The following is an 18,038-nucleotide window of genomic DNA, read 5'->3' as shown; positions in this document are numbered from 1 at the left end:
GCTCCAGTTTTGATCAATTCCCCCCATAGATGGTTGCCCACTCAGGACATGTTAATTAAAAAAAAGATTGGAAGAAATAAAGGAATGCAACGGAAGTCAACAGAGGTTGACATTTCGAATCAATGGACCTACACTGACATACGTTTTAAGACCAATTTTGGCGTGAACTGACCCTTGCAATAACTTCCAAAGCAAAATTGATAATTGAAATCATTTCTGTGGATACTTTGAAGATGGTAAATATGGAGCTTCAGGTTCGGGTCAACCATGCATTTGACCTGAACCTAAGCTATTTACAGTTTATTGAACAGGTTGGTTCACCTACCTGCGGAGCCTCCGTGTGTATTCCAGCAACCAATGACACTGTGTGGTGCACACAGCATCATTGGTTGACTGGTGACTGAGCCACGCACATTAGCCACACACATTAGCTAGAGATTGTCCTGACTTAACCATTAACAACTCAAAATTTTATTTCTTCCCTGATTTTTCCTCGAAAGTTACAGAAACAAAAGGGCCAAGCTAAACACAGATGGAGACATTTGCATATTCCTATACCTCTCTTAGCTCAGATGGTCCTCAAGAGAGAATCTGCTCTTGCTGCTTTGTCTTGGTTATACCAGGATAAAAGTAATCTACAACATTCTCCCACACAGCGGTGATACCTCATCCTCTCATTCAATAACGGCGACCCCACACAGCATGGTTTATTGGACGACACTTTTCCCCCATTGGCAACCCATTGCAATGCCCTCAAATTTAGAAAACGGACATGGATAACCAGGAACAAGCCAAAGGTTGGTACACAGGAATCAAATGGGTCAAGATTGCAAGCTGGATTGCAGAAGATTGCAGAAACTACTCACCAGAGGCATGGCAACTATTTTGAGGAAGCATTGTTTGAGCAGCATGCTGGATGTTGCAGTGAGTTTAAATAAGCTAAGCATAAAGGTGCCCATACTTCTTACAATTATCAAACGATTTTCATCTGCGATCGCGTTTTCGTACGATAATCGCACAGTTTATGGGAAGTGCACACCCGCAATTACGGTACCACCTTTCAACTTTTGTCTTTCCAGCAAGCTAGAAAACTTTTATCGAATTGTACGAAAGTCGATGGATTAGTGGCGTTTTCGTATGAAAAAAATCGCAACAAAAACACTGCTCATGCGCAAACGACAATCCGTTCTGTCAATCGACGAAATCCGGCAAGGTGATATTGCTAACGAACGCTAATTGAAACCCACAATGGTCTGTGCATGATGGGTCAGTTGTACGAAAATCGAACGATGGTTCGATCATCATACGAAAATAATCGTACCATAATCGTAAGGTGTATGGGCACCTTAAGGAAGAAGCCATTCTGATTGCTTGAAACCTGGAAGGAGAAGGATGGTATTTCTCTGGCTCTGGCCTGACAGAGGGTTATGGATCTAAATGGCTGCAGCCTGTCAGGAGGAGGGCATTGCTCTGATTAGTTGCAGCTGCAACACTAAGGGTGCAACACGGAAGTGTGCACAGCCGCATGCCATAGAAGGAGCAGTGGCGCTAGACCATGGAGGAAAAATTGTGCCGATACTCAATCTGCATGGTTGGAGGCAAGAAATAAATAATTTGTCTGTTAAAGGAGAACTATGGGGTTAGGGCTTTTCCCCATAGTTCTCCTAAGGGTAACGGGAGGACACAAACTAGCGTCACCCAAAGCTCAGTATACCGCGAGCTATAGCTCGCGGTATACTGAGACACCGCAGCTGAAACCAATCCCGACAATTATGTCTGTATCCACCCAGCTGCATGAGTGACAGCTGGCTCTGCCTATTTAGAGGCAGAGCCAGCTGTACCCTCCCCCGTCCGTTCCGCCAGTCAGCGCTGGAGGATCGGACAGGGGAGGGGGGAATCCAGTCCCTCCCCTGTCTCGGCTATCTGCAGTGACAGGATCGAGAAGTGAGCGAGCGCGAGTATGTGTTCACTCACTTCCCGATCTACTGAGCCGACCTCTGACAGTTTCATTGTCACAGGTCGGCTAGAACTATGAGGATGAGTGAAAATCACTCACCTCATAGTTCTACTCCCACAACTCCTCCTGCTCACATTTAGGCCCCATTCACACTGAGCGGATTGCTGCGCGATTTCCACCGCGATATCGCACATTTTTGCCACGCGATTTCGCGAGCACTCTCCGGCATTTGTTATTCAATGGAGCTGTTCTAATGTACAGCTCCATGTCGCACGTCGCTGACGCGTCAGCAGGACCCATTTTCCTTCGGATGTCGTGCGATTTTTCTATTTTTGAATGCAGCCCGACGTTGAAGGTCGCGCTATCGTTCGCTGGAATGTCGCCCCGAACAGTCGCGCTATCCCTACTCGGTTCCTCTGTGGGACCGAGCAGAACCGAGAAATAGTAAAAAAAAAGTAGAAAAAAATACATAGAAAACGATTGTGTGGAGCTAGCAGTGACATCTAGCTCCGCCCAACTGTTTTCTATTGGACGGCGGTTCTGCTGCCGTCAAGAAAACAGAAAAACATTTTCGCCATAGGAATGCATTGCTAGATTCCTATTGGCTATTTCAATTTGCAATAGCCAATACCAAACCAGCTATTGTACCCGCCCTGGATGCGTTTCTGCAAATGTGGTCGTATGCATTTTTGATTCATTTTTGATACACTAAACTCTGGAGTTAAATCTTTAAAATGCACTAAAGTACCCACTTAACAAAAATGTAGCTTATTTATGTATCACTCAGATGTAGATCTTCAAATCATTTCTGAATTGGTGGTGACACTGTCCTTCCTTCTGGAAGGTGGCCACTTTCATCAATCTTATTCCCTGTGTGTGTTGTAAAGTAGCCAACGCTCCTGGCTCACCCCATGATGGACTACAATCTCAATACCAATTAACAAAAAGTGAGACTGTATTCTATCATGGGAGCGAGCTTGGAGTGGTGGCTACTTTACAACACACACAGGGACCATGGGGAACAAAAGTAGCCATCATATATAAAAATACATGCTGTAGCTCAGGCACTGTACCACATGGTTGTATCAATGTAATTTTGCTATGAGGCCCTGTGATTTCTAGTTACGCCCCTGTCTATGTCAAAACTGTTATTTATCTCATCGTAAAAAGTAAACTGTGTTACACCATCTCAAGGTGTCAAGGTGTGCAGGTGTGCTGTGGATCCATCATAGAGGTTTCTTACAGAGGAAACGCAGGGAGGCCTGTTAGTTCTATTACTGTAGACCACCCCTTGGAGCCAGAGGTATTGTTATCCTGCATTGGGTATCACTGACCGAGAAACGGGTGACGCTTCACATAGAATTTTATTGCAGTTGGGGGAGGGTATGGCAGTGCCATATCTTGAAAGCTGGAAGTGCTGGAGGTAAACGTGAAGTTTCTAAGATCCATAAATAGACCCTTAGAGCTCAGAGAATAGTTTAAGGGTTATCTCCTAGGCTTGTGTGGTTTTTGTAGCGAGGCATCCAGTAGAAAATAGCATTTGACAGCAGACTGGATTCTTGTAGTTTGAGGGCTTTGGGATCTGGCCCAGAAAAAAAGGGGTTCCCTGGTCACATCATTGCTCCAGGTGCAGGTTTTTGTCCTGAAAGAAGCCACAGGTGGGCTAGTGTTACAGGTAGAAAATACTTTGCTGAAAGAGGACTGGAAAAAGTTTGCTTGCCTTGTCTTTGAGGGTAAAATACTAAGGAGCGCTAGTGTGTGTCTGTAATTGCAGGTAACAGATGGTGTACACCTATGTTAACCGTGTAGAGTTGTATTGTACTTTCCCCTGAGCAGAAAGAAACTTACTATGCTGACTTTTCGGGATAAATAAAAATGAATGCTACTACTCTGAAACTGACACTTAAGAAGTGAGCTGCATTTTTTCCTTACAATGTAAATATGAACCCCCAAACCAGCCTTTGTAAATCCAGCAGTAGTGATGAGATTCAAGTTTGCCCAAACATGAAAATGTGTTGAATTTCCGTGACCTGTATTATTTTCCAACTGGGGAATTTCAGCTGAATTTGCAGATTTTGGAGCTCGTCCCATTAAAAATAAAACCAATGTGGCTCACTTCCAATGTAAAATATCCATAAAGCATAAGAAATGGCATTTAAAAAATATAACAATCAAGGAAAATTTTGATGATTGGATAATATAAAAAAATATATTAAAAAGCTGCAAAAATTCTAAAGGAACAACAGGTTGCAAAAGACAGCAAGACAGACCCCAAAAAAATATTTTAATATATTACTTCAGTAAAGAGGTAAGGTCTGGGAATGTACACCCCTTACAGGATAACTCCGGAGCTGGTCACTGGGTACAAAGAGAAGAAAAAAAAATATTAAATACCTTCTTTAGCTCTGTGTATACAAAGGAAAATGGTGGAACTCAAGTACACACTGGGGATAGTATTACTGCAGCCTCAAATAAACCACAATGGGTCAAAAGTGATATGGTCTAGAAACATTTAGACAAAATAAAGGTGGATAAAACAGATGGCTTACGCGCACATGTCCACAAAGAATTTAATTCAGTTATTTCGAAGCCATTGTTTCTCATTTTTAGAGACCCTTTAATGACTGGTTGTTACTATGGCCTGTGTAGTGCCAATAAAAAGACCTATGACAAGTAACAACAGAGCTTGCAGGTTTAATAAAGAACCACATAGAAGAGTTTCTAGAAAACAGAATTGTAATTTATAACCAGCATGGATTCACAAAAAAACAAAGCTGTCAATCAAATATTATTATTAATATTCTTATACAGGATTTATATAGCGCCAACAGTTGTGAAGCGCTTTACAATATAAGGAATACATTACAATTACAATACAATTCAAGAAGTATCCAAAAGCTTAAACAAAGGAATGACTGTGGATATTGTATACATGGAGTTTGCTAAAGCATTTGACACGGTTCCCCACAGACGGTCTATGTTAAAGTCTATAAGTGTAGAAAATTCAGGGGTTTATTCACAAAACTGCCGTAGGGAGCCGAGTGAATAACCGACCCGAAGAACGCCGTTTGGCTATTCACTTCAGGCTTGTACGGCTGATTGCAGCCATATATCGACTGAAATCAGTCGTACATCGGCTTGCTGCGGCTGGCTTCGGGTCGGCCGAACATGCTCAGCATGTTCTGCCAACCCGAAGTGCAGAAGGAGTTCGACTCAGCCGATCCAACATCTGGATCGGCTAAGCTAATTCTCCAGCAGGCTACCCGCTGCTGTTCGGCCTATTCTCCTAGATGCCGAACAGCAGTGAGTGAGCATTCGGCTCGGCTATTCTGCTCGGTACCTCTGTGGTACCGAGCAGAATAGAAAAATAGTTTTAAAAAAGTAGAAAATAGAAAACCATTGGGCGGAGCTAGCAGTGACAGCTAGCTCCACCCAACTGTTTTCTATTGGTCGGGCGGTTTCTGCTGCCATCAGAATAAAAAAAAAATACCATAGGAATGCATAGCTAGATTCCTATTGGCGGCCCCATGTCAGAAAAAAAAAAACAGATTGCAAGGAAAGGTTCACTCTGCTCGATCGAGCAGAGTAAACCTTTCCGGGAGAAAGTGTTTCTCTCCCGGGCAGCCGGGAGCTGCTATCTAAAAGCGGGAGTCTCAGAGAGCGTCCGGGAGAGTAATGACAGATCAGCGTCCCTGCTTGCCAGGTAACCAGGGACGCTAATCTGTTTCTGCAAGTGGCCGGAGCCAGCCGTGAGATGATGGCTGGCTCCGCCCAGCTGTCAGTTGCAGGCTGTCGGCCGGCCGTTCTGCCAGCTTCGGCTTTCACCTTGGCTCAGTCGAGCCGAGGCATATTCCTACAGCTTGACTGAGCCGCTCGGCCAACTTCAGGAGCTGTACAAGCTATAGTGAATAGCCCATACAGCAGCCCTACTGAACCGAAGGGGTCCTGGGGCCGAAGCTAGCCGAAGGATCAGCCGAAGCTAGGGCTAGATCCTTCGGCAGCTTTGTGAATAGACCCCTCAGTCTGTAAATGGACCATATTCAGAAAGTAGTGATTAATGATTCATACGTAGAATGGTCTAAGGTTGTTAGAGGTGTAACAATCAGTTTTGGAACATTTACTTTTTCACCTATTTATAAATGATAGAGTGTGGGATTAAAAGTACAATTTTTGTGTACAGATGACCAAAGGCGTGTGCTTGGGGTGTGCCGGGCTTGCCTGGGCACACCCTAATCACCCCGAGCGCAACACCGAAACCGCAACTGCGGGCGCCATGTTTTTAGTCACATATTACGTACAGTGGTTCAAATATTACGTACAGTGGCACTATTCAAATTAATCGATTATTAACAAACTGTACATTTTTCACATTTGTCAGCCTATAATAAAACAGAGCATGCAAGGAGTAGACACAAAAAAGCACCACTCCTCCACGCTTCAGGAAAGGAATGAGCCAGATGCTTGCCTGTAGGAGCACGTCCTCGCTCCAATATGAGCCCATACAAACAGAAAAGCTGGCCGCACACAGGATTCCACTGGGATAGTTTATTGAAGCTTGTACTACATCACTGGTGGTCCTCCCAAGGTCCACCCCTCTGATACATTTTACCCAATCACAGACTTAGTCGTAGAGTTCAAAAAGAAAAACAGAGCATGCTTTTTCTTTATTTATAACAGTGCACCAAAAAACCCTATATGTCCTTCAAACCATGTTTTCAATGATTTCAATTTGGCCTGGTCCTCTTGGCCAGTCTTTCTCAACCAGGGTGCTGTAGCACCCTGGGGTGCCTTCTGGCTTTGTCATGGGTGTCTTCTAATTTTTGAGCAGTGTCATGCATTTCCTTGGTGCGGGCAAGCCGTCCTCCAACACCATGGAAATGCATGACATTAATCCAGGGTGGGCTGTATTCAGGACTTCCACCAGCATTCAGAAGAGGACAGTAGTCCACCTACATTCAGACCTGCTCCACGTCCTGCCCTTTGCCATTTTGTCGCACTGTGGTGAAGGTAGGACTATGATGTGAAGAGGGACTCCTGATGTAAAGGGGGCTTCTAATGATAAGGAGGCTCCTGATGTAGTAGTGGGACTCTGATGGGAAGGAGTATCCTAATGGGAAGGGAGCTCCTGATGGGGAGCCTCCACAAACAATGCAGGATTAATAGGCCTGCATTGTATATGTAATGCACAGCGCCAGACATAGAAGGAGAGTGCCAGATCCTGCCAGAGTGCGGGCTAAAGTATGTAATCTCTCCTTTTCTTGTACCCCCTAGACCTGAAAAGCATTTAACCTTTGCAGTGCGCAGAAGGAGGCTGGGGGACATTGCAGGCATTTTTTTGTCCTGTGCCTAGAGTTGGGCTTTAAAGTGAATCTGTTGTTTAACTGTGCATAGGCAATCACAGGTCCACTTTAACCTGATTTCTCCGCCTGTGGGTTCTCTATAAATTCCTATGGAGAGTCCATTAGATGATATACGATGCAGTAAAAATACAAAAATGTACCATGTGCCCGCTAGAAAATTCTTCAAGGAGTTATATAGAGAACACAGGCTAGTGACAAACATGGTCAACTATAGTGCAAAGCTTGACCTATTACAGCCATGCCAGGGTTGGATTGAGTTCAACCAATCAGTGGGGTTGATTTACTAAAGGAATAGAGCCTATTCACTTCTGAAGTGAAGGAGGTGAAACAAAGTGAAAATTATTTTTGCCAAGATTACCAATCATGTAAAAGGGAAAAAACTAAACACACAGGATTTTTGCTTACATATGAATATTGAATGAATTCCGCACAGCTTCACCTTATTGTTTGCAAAGGTAATTTTTCACGTAAGTCAAATACATATGATTTGAATTTTGGCCAGTTCCTGATGAACCGGCCGAAATGCGTATTTGTGGGTGTTGCTGCCGGAACCCTTCTGCCTGGCATCCCTCGATCAGCGAAGGAGCCAGTTGTAAAATTCTGCTTGCTCCATTCAGGCATTGACAGTGGCCACCGGCCGTTGTCTGAATACAATGCAAACAGCAGGGGATTCATCATCTGTCAGTGCTCGTAAGAGTTGATGTAGGAACCTGTTATAGTTTTTTTCATTCAGCCCGCGGATTGAACGAAAAACATAGATCTCTGTATACACCACTTTAGCTTGAGTGAGGTAAAGTATTGCTGACTTCAATCATCTGATCAGATCCGACTAAAAATACTGTTTTTATGTTTGATATTCTTCTTGTACATGATTGGTTTTTCTTCTCAAAGCAAATTTTTACTTTGTTTCACATCAATTTAACTTGAAAAGTGAACATGCTCTGCTCCTTTAGTAAATCAGGGTCACTGTCTTAAACTGGCCATAGTGAATTTCGCTCCATGGGTGGCCCTCTTGGCAGCCTCCCACCCAACATCTTTCAATCTGAAGAAGCGGGTGGAAAATTGTCATCCATTGACTGCAGCCAATCAGCTGCAGTCATTGATCGGGTATTCTGACAGCAGCACACTCGCCGCTATCAGAATACAATAGTTGCAGCAGAAGATTCATCCTTCCACTTTTGTGACATCCAAGTCTGTTCAGTTTTTTCCTCCACCTTGTAATGGAGGAAAAAGCGGAGCTTAACGGACCCATGTTAGGTCTATAGGGCAGGGGGTTGGGGGTTTTACCTCCGATATGTCAAGTTTAGGTCTAAAAAAAAGGAAAAGGATGCAAACCCTTTTGTTTATTTATTTTTCAACTTAGATAGACTCGGAGGTAATCCGAACTAAACGGACACATGTCTGTTTACATACACCTGCCCATAAATTGACATTGAGCTTGTAGTCAGATCCACCTGAAAAACTGACAGGGGAATCTGATCAGAATGGCTGTGTATAAATGTGCCCATACACCGTACAAGTACGATGATTAGCCAGTTGATGGGAAGTGCACGATCGCAATTACTGTACAACTGATCAAATTTGGTTGAATGGGCAGACTAGAAAACTTTTGTCGATACGGATGGAAATCAATGGATTAGGCCCCATTCACACCAGGGTGACAGCGTTTCAGCGCGTTTTCCGTGCGATTTTTGGAAAGACGTTTTTATGTGCGTTTCAGCGCTGAAACACAATTAAAAACGGCCAGAAAAGCGTGTTTCCATTGAAGTCTAAAAGTAGCTCAGGGAGCAGTTCAGGCAACAGGCAGATTGAAATGCGCTATTGCGTGTGTTTGCATGAACGGGCCCCATAGGAATGAATGGGTTTTTAAATGTTGTCGCTTCAGCGCTGAAAAATCAGCGTGACAAAGACGGCGTGGTATGACAGGGGCCTTAGTGGCGTTTTCGTACAACAAAAATCGCAACATGAACACTGCACATGCGCAAAAGAAAATCTGTTCTGTCGATCGACGAAATTCGGCCAATTAATATTGCTGACGAACGATTATCGAGATATACATTGGTCTGTGCATGATGGGCTATTTGTGTGGAAATTGAACGAGGGTGCGATGACGGGACAAATAAAATTGAACAATAATTGTAAGGTGTATGGCTAGCTTTGGAAGCCTGTTTTGTTTACTGCCTTTTACTGCCAATTGTTGCACATGTGAGATTCATTGTGAGATAAAGCTAACGTGATGCAAGCGCTTTTTTTGATTTTGCTTTATAGCAGAAGCGTCTCTCATCAGCTGGCTGCAGGGCTGAGCTGTCACCCTCCAACAGCTGTGAGTACAGCTGACATAAAAACCTGTTCAATTACACAAGACATCACAAAAGAGCGCTTCTGTTTTGCAACAACATAAACAAACTTTGCCGGCCGGATACATCCATTTGGATTTTATCCAATTAATACCCAAACACCCCACAAGGGAAATGGGTCGCTCAATAGTGGGTCAATGCTGTAAATAACAAATGCATACCCTACATAGATCACCATATGATAATCACTTAAACCTCTTGTTTAATATAATCTTCATACACAATGTACTGTGCAATGCAATGCAAGGATGCAATGTAAGGAGGCCATGTTTCCTAAGTGCAGTACGCTATGTATATAAGGACAACAGCCAATTCAAAAGAGAAAAGAAGGCAGGCAAAGCCTTTTTAATTTATGTAATTTACTAATTTCTAAAGTAAGAATATCCATATGGGATCCCCCTTATATCATGCATAATGCATGTAGGTCTAGCTCAGTGTGATGGCCAGGCAAGTAGCATGTTTTGTAGATCAGCAGAAGCAATCCACATTCAATATTCTTCTTATTCTCAGGTTTCTCACGTTTTCCTGTGTGTAGAACTTCAGACTTTTCTGATATGCATGCTTGTTCCAAATCAGTGATTTACAAAGTTTTGAATCCAGAGTGTTAACATGGTAGCCAGGCAGCTAGCATTTCCTTAGAGAGATCGGCATTGACAGCCACATGTTTATAACAGGAAGGGTGTACTTAAAGGCTACATTCAATCTATTGCATTGCAGTAACGCAGAGAAAGGGTTCATGCACATGAGAATGCACATTTGTATAGCATGCTCGCCAGTGCAAAGACCCAATCCCAGGGGGCAGAGGTGGTGTGTGTAATTTTGTGCCACAGCCTCTACCTCCCTATGGTACGAAGCGGCTGCATGCGGTTACATGCAGTCCCAAATCTGCACATCCGTGTGGGTCCAGGTGCACGCACTTGGACATGCACTGTCTACGTTAAAGTATGGTCATCCGAACCTGCTTGGAAGTGCAAGTTCGGGTCTGCGTGTAACTGCGTGCAGGGAGGTGCAGGCTGCTGCATGCAATTACATGCAGCACCTGCCCCTCCCCTGGATCAGGTCTGTGCATGGGCATGCACGCTGTACGGACGTGCACGTCAGTGTGAATAAGCCCTTAGAATACATTTTTGAAAAATCCTTTTCTCTGAATTCCTTAAGCGACACAGCCATATAATCTACCAGAAAAAAAGTGGGTTCTGCTGCCATCTACAGGAGTAGGAAGCTAGGTGTATGAAAAAGCAACTAAGGGAACAGTGCACTAAAAAGCAACAGTACCCTCTGGTGGATAAACCCCACAACTGTCAGAGAGCATATGTTAATAAGCGAGAAGTACAAAAAAAAAATCAACATAACAGGCACAGCAAAACTCAAACAGAAAGGTGGGAGCTGTTTCTCTCAATAAAATCAGAGGAAAACAATGTTATGGTAATTACAAAAAATTAGTTTTCTCTATTGTTCTTTGAGAGACACAGTTGTTGACAATAAATCAACCACAACCAGTGGGATGTCAAAAAGAGTTTTTAAAAAAATGTATAGGGCAAGGAAACACTAATGACACAAAGAAAAGGAAACAAAAAGGTGGGTCCTGACCCAACAGTATGATTTATACTACTGCCTGAAAGCCGTACCTTATGGCCGCTTTTAGCATCTTCTGCTGCAACCACATCAGCTTTGCAGATGTTTTTAAAAGTAAGTGCTAAAGACCAATCTGCCACCTGACAGACCTGTGACACTGAGGCCCGATGACGAAAGGCCCAAGAAGTACTGGTTGCGCTAGTGGAATAGGCAATAATCAGAAACGTTTGCTTGCTCCTCTTAAGATATATGCCTGTGATATGATCTGGCGTATCCATCAAGCAATTTTAGAAGAAGAAGATGCAATTCGCTTACAGGGACTATCTGTGATAACAAACAAGGAGCTTGTTTTCCTAAGATGACATGGCTTAAGGTAAACCCCAATTAACAATACTATTTGGCATATGTAATGCAATTTCCATTTGAAGTACTAAACCTGGACAAAGAGAAAGAAGCATAATGTCCTTGTTAAGGTAGAAGGCAAAGACAACCTTAAGCTGGCCATACGCTGTAATATTTTCTTTGTTCAACCTGCGGGATGAACAAAGAAAATATTACAGATTCCTCCATCAGCTTTGATCGAGGAATCTCCTTCCATTTGCACTGTATTCTGACAGTGACCGCCAGCCACTGCCACAGTAACCGAACAGAGCTGGCAGCTCATTGGCTCAACTGATCAAGGAATGCCACCCAAAAAGAAAGAACCGGCCAAAATTGTATAGTGTATGGCCAGCTTACGGTAGGAAGGAAAATCTTAGTCTCAAAACCACTTTGTCCTTATAAAGAATAAGGAAAGCAGGAGTACATTAAAAGGTCACAAGTTCCTATTCTGTCTAAGCTAAAGAAATGCCCGCAAGAAAAGGTACTTTGTGTTGTAATGAGAGTAAAGGTATTTCTCTAATGTTTTTGAATGACAACTTCAGCAAAACTAGAAGAACTGGACTGAGATCACGGGAAGCTGAAGGCAGATGAACAGGAGAAGCAACATGACTGACACCTTGAATAAAGATGTGAACATGGTAATTATTAGCAAACACGCTTTGAAAAAGAACAGCCGATGCCAATACCTGATTCTTAATTGTGCTGATCCACACCTTGTCATAAAAAAAGGATACCATTCTACAAACAGAAAAAGAATGGAATGTATTTCTAAAAACTCCAGCACTGGAGTGAATAAATAAGCTTAAGAGCAATACATTGTATTATATGAGCCACATGTAATGTCAATGTTTCTATTGCCTAATAAAATATTTTGGGGAAAAACAAAAAAAACCTGGGATTCAACAGCCATGTCATTAAAGCCAGCAACTAAGAAGCAGGATGGTAAACTGGTCCTTTATTAAAGATATTGGGTCAGTCTGGTAGAGGGAGCTTCTGCCACTATAAGAACTAGATCAGAATACCAGACCCTTCAAAGCCAAACTAGAGAATTACTGGAAGTTCTTCAGGCTGGGCAGAAGCTTCATAAGTGGATATGCAAATATTAGGCTACACCTGTACCATGGAATTACTAATACATCCATCACATCAGAAAGCAGATCCTTCATCCATGAAACAAACCTGTCAAGTTTGGTAGTAAGGCGAGAAGCAAACAGGTCAACATCTGGTATCCCCCAGCAGGCAAAATCTGTTGAGAAACCTTTGGGGGAAGAGACCACTCCTCAGGGTCTAGATTTTGGCAACTGAGATAGTTTGTCTGCTAATTGTCTACACCTTAGATGTAAACTGTGAATAGCGCCGGAAAGAAACTTTCTGCCCATTGTATAATGTGGTGTACTTCCAGCAACACCACCAGTTTATTTGTAGATGTTGAATATAGTTCTGAATCTTCTCCAGTCCAAAGTCTAAAATTAGGCCCAGATCCTCCAGCTGAGGAGACTGACAGAGACAAAACATTTTAACATTCAGAATCCAGACGAATTCTAGTGTTACCTGAAGATTGCCCACCAAGTCCTGGTATGAATCTGTCCTCAACAGTAAATCATCCAGGTATCCTATGCTGGAAATCCTCTTAATTCGAAAGAGAACTAGCACCAGGGCTAAAACTCTCTTGAACCCTCTCATGGCTGAGAAAAGGCCAAGGGCAGGGCTGCAAGTTGATCATGGTCTTCACCTACAGCGAATCTCAGGAAACGCTGGTGACTTAAGCAGACCCTTGTGGATCCTCACTAATACAGCTTTTAGATCCATTATGAGCTGGAGCCCTGCTTTCTTGAGAATGGTAACAAGGTGTTCATTGATCCCTCGGAATCTCCTTGGAATCTCTCTATAGTCGGAACAGGAACAATACTTACACGCTGCCTATTTGCACCGATTCCATTGCTACTGTTATGTTATGTGTTCTTTGTACATCTTTACAAGTGCATATTACCACGGTTAAATCTTTCTACTCTTTGTTAGCATAGTGGTGCAAAATATATTGCCTTTTGTATTGCGTGTGTGCATAAGATATGACTATATAATTGTTATTGCCTATGCACATTAGTGTTCCTTTTTAGACATTTTTGGAAGTGTATCGTGTGGGGGTGCTGATCATACCACTATATATTAGTGACCTATTATATGGCCTATGGGACAGGGCCATTTTAATGACTAAGCACCCCTCTTTTATTAGTATTAAACTCTTTACATTTTCCCCAAACACTTACAATCATCATGTTTCTGAACAGCTGCTTTCGAATCTCTCAGCTCAGCTTCCATAAACTTCCTGTCCAGTACAAGATGACAAAGGACTGTGCAGACTCCAACAACTGTTCATCTACTAGCTTGGAAAAGAGAGGGGGGCCAGGGGGGAGTAGCTTGACTTGCTCTGTCTGTGTGTTTGTGGAGACGCACACAGCTTACTAACACACACAAGGGTTACTACATAGCACTCTGCTTGAGAAAGCAGTCACTCTAAAACAGTAATCAGGACCAGTGCTCGGGGGACCAGCTGATCCCGCAAAAAACTAAAACTTTTAAACATCAAGGAGCAGCATTGAAATCACTTAAAATCCTTTTGACCTTAATTTCACCTTTAATGCTAAAGGTGAATGTTATATACAAATGGTGTTCAGTTATCATAATGAAATATTAGCTGGAAAATAATCTGCCTTTAGTGTGACAACTGATTTCATGCCATATCACCCTGTGTTGCATAGCTAGAGCTTTGTTTATTTATAAAGTGCTGTCATGCTTTACAGATACCTGATCTAGGTAATCGCTTTATGGAGTGAAAACCAAACATTTGCTGTTTTAATCCTTCATTGCCTTGTTTATCTACAAACTTCCAATCACCCCTAATAATGCTGGTTTGCATTCACAAATGTTACTTTTATGTAGTACATCAGATCCAATGTGATATTAAATATCAATTTTAGGCATGTTAAATAAATTAGCGAGCTGCTAATGCTATCTGAGAAATACCATAGACATGCTGAAGTAAAACTATTTTCCTTTATCAGAGTTCTGTGTATAGCTGGGTATACGCTAGTAAGGCTGCAGCTAATGATTATTTACGTTCGATTAATCGATTAATTGGATTAAAAAAATGCCACCAGCTACAGAGGAATACAAATCCCAGTAGTACATTATACAGCACAATGTACATCAGCTATAGAGGAATACAAATCCCAGTAGTACATTATACAGCACAATGTACATCAGCTATGGAGGAATACAAATACCAGCAATACATTATACAGCACAATGTACATCAGCTATGAAGGAATACAAAGACCAGCAATACATTATATAGCGCAATGTACCATGTGGGGGGTAAGTGCAGGCAGTGGGAGTTGGCTGGGGGACATTTCAAAGAGGAGAGGGGGAAACATCTCCACCACTGACATGTGATTTCTACTCTGCAGTCCCAGGCTGCCCTCCCCTCCTCGTGTACAAACAGTATACAGTACTAACCACAACCGGAGCCGGGCCAGTGAGCCCCTGATGAGATGAGATGAGCTGAGCCATCCTCCCCCGCCCACTCCTCTCGTGTTCGCTTCATCTCCCTGTAGTTCCCCGACATCTTACCTGAGCAGTCTCTAAGCAACTTTCTTCCCTGAGATCGTGGTGTGGGCGTGTCTGTCGGCAGCTGCCTCCCCCCCATGCCTGCTCCTCCAGGCTTCAGTCTTCTCCCCGTTTCCCTGTGACGATCGTGGATGGTGTGGGGGGTCTGGCAGCAGAGAGTCAGTGAGAGCTGGGTAAGGCAGGGAGGAGAAGCGGCATGCATGGAGCCGCGAGCAGGGCAACTATTCGAATGCCAACTAATCGATGATGGAAAACATTGACAACAGTTTAGTTGTCTAAGCCCTATACACTAGTAACATTTGTCTTTAACAAATTTATTTCTGGAATGTTTGTTCGATTATTTAATAGTTAACAGGGCCAAATTGACGACCATTTTAAACTGTAGTGAGGAAAAATATTGAAGGAGATGGGATGCCAAATATTTTTTCAAGTGAATGAAATTCTAACACTGAATGTGCTGTTTGTTCAGGTAACTCCATCATTTCCAAAATCGAACTTTCTGACGAGTGTTTTTGTATGAATGTACGTAACTCTACCAGTGTATGGCCAGTTTATTCAGTTACAGACAGAGGCAGATTAGGCAGACCTTTTGGTGGCTAGGTTTTTTAGGTGGCCAGATGTGCGGTGTAACTTCATCTTTCTCTGCTTGGTGTATCAGAAATTCAAAATTTACTGGTGGCTGTAATAAAGCAGCTCCTCTTACCTTACCAGTGATACTTGGACATCGAACTTATTGTAGCTGAAACACTGTAATGAAGGTGAGGCATTTTCAAACACACTCACAGACTCCTTTCAAACAGTGAAGCAAAATCGATTTCCAGATCACCATATTAGCATAAAAAGGGAATGGGGTGGACCTGTGCACTACAACAATGACTGGATGAAAAACTAAAGCCCTGTGCATGAAACATATGCTCAGTTTATTCATTCCGAGAGTTAATTTACAGTTAGACTGAAGTGTACCTTTAAGGAAAAAATCTTGGATAAAAATATAAAACTTCGAGTTAAGTGCTTCTAACAGCAGAGCTCTGAAGGTCATTAAATATAACCTTTTTGTCTGTTTCTGCAGCCAAGAGTATGGATTCTATTTCTATATAAATGATCTGCTCTCCTGAACCCGACATGCAAAATAATTTTGTATCTACATATGTCATACTTTTAAGTGGACCTGACATGACATCAAACATTGAAAAAATAATACAGCCTTCCCCACTAGGAGTATTGGTATACCTGATACTATTATTCTTTTCAAGTTTCTTCTACCCTCTCTTCATTCTTCTCTTTCTATGGGGCCTCTCCCCTATTCCTTTTTAATATCCTTTACCTGGTTCAGTCTGTTTAACTATGCTGCTGAGAAAATTGATGATTTTCGATACACGATCAAGGATGAGACACGTAGCGGCTCTAAGATCTCTTATTCATTTACTATGTTGTTACATTCGATATGTTGCTATTGTTTTTCTGATGCTCTGCTATATTGCAGCAACGTGAACCACTTTTCTATGTATATTTTCTGCAAAACTTTAATAAAAATATTCAAACAGAAAAAATAATACAGCCACAAATAATAAGACACCGGTGGCACATATCTTAGCAACAGGTCTTTTCTACATCCCTCAAACTTTGGCTATACTGTAAACTGGCCTCGGTTTCTGCTCCACGTTTGTATTCAGTGCTGCCTACAAGACATAGGCATACTTCAAAAATGTTTAGTTGTCTTTTAGTTAGCCACTGAAGAGCTTGATTGGATTGTGGGATACCAGGGTAGGGGGGCAGAGCTCCAATACACTGTAGAGCTGTGTCAAGGATTTGAAAGACATTGAGTACCAGGTATGGGGGCTTCCCTCAACCATGACAGATGTCCATGTTTATGCAACCAACAGCTAAGTGCTTTGCCTGAGGGTAGTTGGATTATGCTAGAGTGTCCCAATACCCTCACATCTCAATTTCAGCAACAGATTTGGCTAATTATGGTGATAGCCAGGTATACTTTAGGATTACACAATAATACATCACATCTATAATTTAAGTACAGATGCACTTGTGCAGCACTTTGGATATTTTGGAGACCGCAATTTAGGCCCTATGTATGTAGCAAGTTGATCCCGACTGGGATACTGCATTCTTGGTGGTTATAATAATTGTTATTTGTGAGTGAAAGTAAACCTGCACTACACTTGCCAATGCTAATTTTTCTATGGACGATGCCAATTTGTCTATGTACATAGTAAAAGTTGTGATGTCAAACCCTGCATTAAGGTTACAAAACCTATTGTGAAAAGAAAGAGAAATAAAGGTTTTTTTTTAGTAAGAAAATCAAGTTTTCTTTCTCATTCATCAAGTGAGGCTGGAACATCCACCTGAAAGCTGGCCATACACTGGTAGATTTTTGTACTTTCCTCCATGTGAAAAATCTTATCAGGCCATAAGATAATGCCATCTATGCCAGACTTGACAAATGTTGTTAAAAATTTCACTTGATTTTAACATTTGATTCTGGCATGAAATGGAGTTTCTTAAATGAAAACCACATTCGCTGTTAGAAATTTGTTGTTCAAGAAAAAATTTCCATCCTTCCATTCTTCAATTTTTTTTGTCACTACAGTCGAAACAATTGTCGATTTCATCCTATTAACTATTAGAAAATGGAACAAAAATCCAGAAAAATGTTTTTTCCAGTGTATGCTTTACCTATATACTTTGTACTCAGGGCTGCCCCTATAATTAGGCAGCTTTGAGGTTGTTGCCTCAGGTGGCATCTCATTGGGGGGCGGCCAGGTG

This window comes from Nanorana parkeri, unplaced genomic scaffold (assembly GCF_000935625.1).
Source record: "Nanorana parkeri isolate BGI_ZX_2015 unplaced genomic scaffold, ASM93562v1 scaffold600, whole genome shotgun sequence".
Classification (NCBI taxonomy): domain Eukaryota; kingdom Metazoa; phylum Chordata; class Amphibia; order Anura; family Dicroglossidae; genus Nanorana; species Nanorana parkeri.
The sequence above is the reverse complement of the archived record's forward strand: the minus strand, read 5'-3'. Positions refer to the sequence as shown.